The 8,077-nt window shown below is 37.9% G+C and overlaps 1 pseudogene; it reads right to left on the minus strand.

Annotated features, from left to right (window-relative positions):
* Positions 1-4,365: 4,365 nt before the first annotated feature.
* LOC102844913 lies at positions 4,366-4,991 on the minus strand (annotated as a pseudogene).
* Between the last annotated feature and the right edge of the window lie 3,086 nt (positions 4,992-8,077).

Raw genomic sequence — 8,077 nt, forward strand, 5'->3', positions numbered from 1 at the left:
AAAAAAATTCAAACCTTGAGTTGCAATACTTAGGGATATTATGGGAAGAATATTAAATGATCCAGGATGCATTAAAAGAAGATGAAAAGAGTATACAGAGTCATTGTGCCAAAAGGAATTGGCAGACACAGAAATATTTCATGAAATAATGTCTGAGCAAGAACCTATGGTGATGAAGGAAGAAGTTCAAGCTGTTCTGAAAGAGTGGCAAAAAACAAGACTCCAGAAATTGATGACACAGCAACCGACGTATTTCAACAAACAGACGCTGCCCTGGATGTGCTCACCAAGTTGTGCCAAGAAATCTGGAGGACAACCATGTGGTCAACTGACTGGAAGAGATCCATATTTGTTCCTATTCCAATTAAAGGTGTTCTGACAGAGTGTGGAAATTATCGAGCAATATCATTAATATCATTTGTAAGCAAGATTCTGCTGAAGATTATCCAAAAAACAACTAGAACAACACATCAACAGAGAACTGCTAGAAATTCAGGCTGAGTTTAGTTAGAAGAGGCCATGGTATTAAGGATATTATAGCTAATATTAGATGGATCTTGGCTGAAGAAGAGAGTACTAGAGGAATGTCTATCTGTGTTTCATTGACTAGGCAAAGGCATTTGTGTGGATCACAACAAACTGTGGCTAACTCTGAGAAGAATGAGAATCTCAGAATACTTGTTTGTGCTTATACAAAACATATACTTGGACCAGGAGGCGGTTATCGGAACAGAGAAAGGAAACACTGCATGGTTCAAAATTGGGAAGGGTATATAACAGGGATGTGTCCTATCTCTACACCTTTCCAATCTAAATGCAGAACAGATTATTCAGGAGGCTGGGCTATATAAGGAGAAATGTGGCATCAGGATTGGAGGTAGACTCATCAACAATCTGCGTTATGCAGATGACACAACCCTGCTTGCTGAAACTGAGGAAGACCTGAAGTGCTTGCTGCAGTAGGTCAAGGACTGCAGCCTTCAGTATGGATTGAAGCTCAAAATCAAGAAAACAAAGATTCTCACCACTGGGCCAATTGACAGCATCATGACAGATGATGAAGACATTGAGATTTTTAACAGCTTCACTTTACTAGGCTTCACAATAAAAACTCTTGGTACCAGCAGCCAGGAAATTAAAAGACTAATTGCATTGGAAATGTTTGCTGTCAGATACCTCTCCAAAGTATTGAAGAGCAACGATATCAGTCTGGAGACTAAAGTGCATCTGGTTCAGGTCATGGTCTTTGCAATTACTTGCTATTAATAAGAAAGCTAGACAATGACTAGGGATGATGGAAGGAAAATTGATGCCTTTGAGCTGTAGTGCTGGAGAAGAGTACTGAATACACCATGGATGGCTAGGAGAACAAACAGGTTCATCCTAGAGAGCGGGAAGCCAGGCTGCTCCTTGGAGGCAAGGATTCTGAAGCTTCGTCTAACATACTTTGGGCATGTTGCAAGGAGGGACCAGTTCTTAGAAAGGGGCATCATGCTTGGGAGGATGGAGAGACAGCACAAGAGAGGGATACCCTTGAAGAGATAGATTGATTTGCCGGTGGGAGGAGGGGGAGAAAAATGCAACAATGAATGAATGGAAATCCAAAATCTCTGTAAATGTTCATGAAAATAAATAATTAAAAAAATCAAATTAAGACTATAAAAAAAGAGATAGATTGATTTAGTTACTGGGGCAATGGGGGTAGGTGTGTCAGACACAATGAGATTGGCCCAAGATAGTGTAGGTTATGGGGCTGCTGTACATAGGTTCACTGTGAGTCTCAAATGATTCGACAGAACATAACAAGAACAACAAGAAGAAGGATTGGTCATATTAGTGCGGTATTTCCTCTTCTTCCTTCCCTTTCATTTTTCTCATATCTACTCTGGTAGGAGCACCATTGTCAAGCAGGAGTATGTTCAGGGAGCTGGGAACTAACTTTATAATAGGAACATAAAGTTGATCATTAATTTGCAATGTGAGAGCATGGAAAGTAGTTTCATTTTCCAGCTTTCCCTCCTCATATCTATGTTACTGTATCTAGAAGTTGAGGAGTTCAACATGATCTCTAGAAATTATTTTGCTCTGAAATTGTACAATTATTATAACCTCATGTGTAGGAGTTGAACAATATAAGAATTACTTTGCAGACTTTATTATTGTGAAGCAAGTAAATTATTAACTAGCATTCATATATTCATCCTTTCCTTCAGCAAATACTTGCAGAATGCCTCTATGTGCATCTGTACTTATCTTGCTTAAGGTATATTTTGTAATTATTTACCAGTGTCATTGTTAATATACACATATCTTAATTATTTAATAACTCATTCATAACTACATTTCCTTTTTATTTAATGAATGCAATATATTTATTATAATTTACAGATTTAGTAAACAGTTTTATATACAAATATAACTAGCTATAAAATTCCAACAAAATGGTTACATTTAAGTCATTAAATCTCTAGAAGCCAATTTGGAAGTCTTCTAGTCTCCCAACTTCACCTTCCTTACACTATAAAAAAATAAAATCTGATCTGTTTATTATTTGAATTTAAAGATACAGAGGTCTTGTTATATTTCACCACTCACTAATAGACATTTTATGTCTGTACAAAGTCTTTTACATACTATATTGACACTTGAAGCACCATTAAGAGACTATAAATGTGTATAATATGCAATTACAACTTCAAAGGATTTTATTTCTAACATTCTGAGGGTTGGGTTTAACTGTCTTAACTAATACTGGGGTGAAGGAATTTCTAGTCCTCCTCTCCCCTTTCCTTCAGTCCAGCTTAATAATGGTCCCTTTTGTCCTTACCGTCACTATCCAATCCTCTTACAGGAAAGAAGTATATGGGAGAATTCTTAACTAAGTTTTTACTGCTGCTGTTGTTATTGTTAAGTACCATCGACCCATAGCTGATCCTACAGCAGGTTTTCAGCAGCAATTAATCTCATGGGAGGTGAGTGTCCAGCCTTCTCCTGTAGAGCTGCAGGTGGATTCATTGGTAAATTTGGAATGCCAGGCAAATTATTTCCCAAAATCCTGAATGTAAAGATGCCCTGTGGTTTTCAAATATACAGAGGAACTAGATTTCAGAAACACAAAACACAACCTAAAGTCGTGGAAATGAAATCGTGTATTTCAGTCTAGTTTTGGAAAAATGCTCATACATTGAAAATACCCCAACAACTTTTATCAAGGCAAATACCTCCTTTCCAAATGCCTTCAGTCATAGCTGGTGCTTGAGACTAGCTTGTTTTCATGGTATTACACTAGACTCCGAATGCATTCCCTGTCAGTACCTGATGTGCAAGTGCACCAAATGAGAACAGAGGTTCTGCAGAAACCTGACCAATGCTTGTAGAATAGTGCTCTCAGTGTGTGTATGCATGAATCATGGTTAACACTGGAGGCCAATCTCAGAAACCACAGGAAAATAAAGTAGTGACCAGGTATATTATAAGCTGAGGTTATAAATACATTTCTTATTTCTAAATACTAATTTAAATTAATATTAAAATTCTTTTAGAGTAATAGAAGAATGATACTATCTATATATATTGATACATTCATTTATGTATTTGGGTAGATACTATTCAATCCTTAGTACAGTCTTTTTTCAGTGTAGCATAGTCCACATCACTCATGTTCTGCTCAAAGCTTTTCCAGGGCACTCATTTATCTGAAGAACAGTCAGAGTATTTAAAAGGACTTTCAAGTATCTGGCTTCTATTATTTCTCTAGAGACCCTGATGTTGCAAATGATTAACTTGCTTAGCAGGTAACCAAGGGTTGAAGGTTAGAGTCTACCTAGAGAAGCCTAGGAAGAAAGGCCTGGTGATCTTCTTCTGAAAAATCAATTCTGGAGAAGCATTTGGATAAGGGTAGTGGGTTGTTGCTTTTTTAAAAAAAAGAAAAACACAAAACCCAACACACCAGCATTTGGCCACATGACAAGGAAAAAAATCTAATCAATATCATTGAGCCATAAATGTGGAATTTGCGCTAGATAATTTTTTCGTGTCCATATTTTTACCAAAAGCAAAGAAAGCCTCCATTCTACTCTGACATACACAGGGTTTCCTCAGTCAAAGTTGACTTGCTGGCAGCCAGTGCTGGTGTTATATCCCTGATTTTATTTCCTATTTCTTTCCTCTTGCCCACTTTGTCCCAAAAACATTGGCAATTGAGCTATTCCACAAGCAGAGCAGGCACAGTCCTACCTTAGAGCCTTTGCCTGGCTGTTTCCTATGATGTTAGCCCTCTTCCCCTAGAGGTGTCAGGGCTCACTTTTTTTTTTTTAAATAGAATAAACACCTTTATTAATACATGTGCTAAAATGGGAGGGAGATTTATTTGCCTTTCCGTGCCTTGATTTTCCTCAGGTAGAATTCCAGCTCCTTGCCCTCTAGCACATAACCATCGGCACGGCCACACTGGCCTGGCCGGGAAGCAATACATGCAAGAAGCTTGCCCTGTTGGAACTGCTCCTCTAGAAGACTGCTGATTTTTGCATTCTTTTTCCTTTCATCGTATTTTTTCTGAGTTCTCTTTGATCGTTTTTTGTTTAGAATCTCTTCCTCGTCAGGAGTCAGTTAGCCCCCTTCTTGCGACCCAGGGGTAGCGCATAGTGGGACTCATACCACTGGCAGTACGGTGTACTGTCAATGAGCACGATGCAGTTCTTCACGAGGGTCTTGGTTCAGACCAGTTCATTATTGGAGGCGTTGTAGACAACATCAACTATCCTTGTTTTGCGAGTACAACATTCAGAGCCCCGGGAGAAGTTCCCCACAGCCAATCTTAGGGCACGGTACTTCTTGTTGCCTCCTCTCACACGAACTGTGTGTATACATCGGGGGCCAGTCTTAGTGTTGGCAGCCGGGCGTCCCAGCTCATACTTCCGCTTCTTGTGGTAGGGCTTTCTCTTGCCCCCGGTCTTGCGGTGCTTGTGCCAGTTGTCCCGGGAGATGCCCATTGCTCCGCGCTGCCTGGAAAGAGGCTCACTTTTTTACATTCCTTCTCAACACTTGAAGGAATTTAAGTGTTTATTTACTTATGTGTCACCTTATCAAGGAGAATGAGCCTCACCAGTATTCAAAACTTCAATACTGCCCACTCAGCATTTCTATAGCACCAATTACAAATTAATTATTATATTTACTTATAATTTGCCTTCCCCTTCATCTTTGATAGATTCTTATATTCACAGGACCAATATTTCTGAGTTTTGTTAATTGCTGTCTTCCTAATACCAAGAAAAATGTTTGATACAGAGTGGGTGCTCAATAAACCTTTAATGAGTAAGTGAATGAATGATATCATATCTGTCCTCAAACAATTTATGTTCTAGGATGGAAATTTTCCTGCTTCTAGAGAAATGTAGTTATGTATCGACTATATTTTTAAGATTTAATGTCTTCTTGTTTTTTGTAGAGATAGTTTATAACAAATTGCTTTTTGGATGTGTTTTTTCTGAGCACTTGTTTTGCAGAAGAGACTTAATACATTTTATTATAAAAACAACATTTTATTCTTCAGTTTTTGAAAGTACTTAAGCAACTGTTAAAAAAGTGAAAAACACAGATATGTTTAAAAAGAGGAAAGAAATACAATATTCCTCAAATGTTCTATATTCCCACTTTATTTTTAAGCCAAAGTGTATGTAATAAAGTACAGCACGATACCAAGTTACATCAAAACACATAAACCTTTTCCTAATATTTTCTTTATGCTGCCAAAATCACCATGGGAGGTTTTGTGGGCCTAACATCCCAGTGGCCTCTCATCACCAGGTAAACTATAAGTTGTTGTTGTTATGTGCCATCGAATCACTTGCGACTCATAGCGACCCTATGTACAAGAGCTCTAAATGCTGTTCTATCCTGTGCCGACCTAGCCATCTCAAATGCACTTATTCCCACTGCTCCAGTCACAGAATCTATCCATCTCACCAAACTGTATGTATGGGTCTATAATCTTTGCTAGTGCTCAGTTGGGATAGTTGTGTGGTGGTGGTGTTTTTTTTTAATTTTTTTTAAATTTTATTTATTTTAATCTGAAAGAATCTAAGACAAGCATTTAAACATGAAATCATACTAATGCTCAGATCCTTAAAAGAACATAAAGTTATTTTTGTTCATAAATTCAATACTATTCATTGGCTTTGATCGTGGGGCTCTGGTGGTAAAGCCCATAGATAGGGTAATAATAGTGGGCATAGATCAGCAATGATTAATTTTATAAAGCACAATCCTATGAAATATAATGTGAGTGAAGGAATGTGTGAAACACAATGTATATTAACTTTGCATGCAGACAAATACAAAATTAAATTAAAAGGCCATACTTCTCTAGAGGTTTGAATCTACCAGTAGTTCTAAGGGAACACAATGTGAATCACCTCTTGTGCAACTTACATCCTTGGAAACCTGACGGAGGGTTGTCTATGAGTACTTCCATCTGACTGTGAGTCAGTGAGGGAGTTTGGAAAATAATTCAGTAATCTCTATAAGAGAATGAATGTAGGTCCATTTACAGATACACAAGAAAATCAAGGCTCTGTGGCATCTGCTCACAGTCCTGGGATTTTCTAGCCAGGGAAGGTGCATACATCTCCAGAAGATCAAAAGATAGCTAACCGCAAACATTGTGGTTGATCCAATGGGAGCGACCCTTGTCCTTGAAGGGTCATAGCCACAGGAACCCGAGCTCTGGCCTATCTGTCAAGAAGCAGCTCCTTTATTACACTAGGTGTAAACAGGCTGTTCAGTCCGCCTCTCTCCTACTGTGAATATTTCTGGAGGTTGTCTTACTTAAGAGGAAGCAATCAATTACATCATCTCAAGTGTATTCATGTCTGTCAAAATGAATTTGTGGAACTGATCTTTATCAGCATATTTCTAGGTCCAGTAACTTTGTTGATAGGTTGTAGTCACTGACTCGGACAATTTTGCAGTAATACGATATGTCATCAGATTCATCCCCAAACAAAGTTCAAGCAGCCCGAAATGAAATTTTAAAAATACTGCAGGGACATGATAAAGTCACTTTTTATTTCTAGTTTCTTTGACTTTAAGGAAAAAAACATACTCTTCATTCATGTATATTGTGTTTCACATATTCCTTCATTCACGTTGTACTTCATGCAACCATTCATATACACTGTGTTCTAACAAATCAATTACCATTGATCTATGCCTACTATTACCCTATTTTTTCAGGTCTCTATTGGATATTTCCTAATTCCTTTACCCCCTGAATTTTTGTATGCAGACCAATTTAAAACTAATAAAAAAGGGGGGGAGTACTCTTGAATTTGGTTGCAGTAGAACATTTAGAAGAGACTGTTTTAAAAGACCTCAGAAATCTGTTCAGCTTCTTTAAGCAGAGTAGATAGGTAAATGTAAGAACTTCATTTTTTTGAGCCTTGCATTTGCAAGTGTACTTTTAAAATAGCCTACTACGTATATTTTAGAAGACTTCACTTAGCTATCCAAGGGCACTGGTGCTGTACTTAGTGTGTGATGGGTTGGACTATTAACCAAAGGCTGGCAGTTGGAATTCATCAGTTTTTCAAAGGGATAAAAATAAGGAGTTTCCTCTAGTAAAGATTTATAGCCCCAGAAACCCAATGGAGTGTCTCTGCTCCTCAAAACAGAATCTCAGTCATTGGTGTGGGTTATTTAGCTATCTCAGGAGCCCTGGAAACACGGTACTTAAGTGATCTGCTGCTAAGCAAAAGGTTGACTGCATGAACTCACAGCTGCTTCATGGTAGAAAAATGAGGCAATTTGCTTCCATAGAGATTTACATCCTCGGGAATTTTGTGGATTCTATCATGTCCTACAGGGTCACTATGAATTGGCATTACTTGAAAGCAATCGATATTTAGGTAATATTTTTTTAATGTCAAGAAGATGGAAGGAATATACTGAGTCATTGTATGGAAAGGAATTGGCAGATACAGAAGAATTTAATGAAATAACATATGAGCAAGAGTCTATGGTGATGAAGGAAGAAGTTCAAGCTGCTTTGAAGGAAATAGCAAAAAATAAGGCCCCA

The sequence above is a fragment of the Elephantulus edwardii genome, unplaced genomic scaffold (assembly GCF_000299155.1).
Source record: "Elephantulus edwardii isolate Elephantulus edwardi_28Jun2011 unplaced genomic scaffold, EleEdw1.0 scaffold00101, whole genome shotgun sequence".
Taxonomy (NCBI): Eukaryota; Metazoa; Chordata; class Mammalia; order Macroscelidea; family Macroscelididae; genus Elephantulus; species Elephantulus edwardii.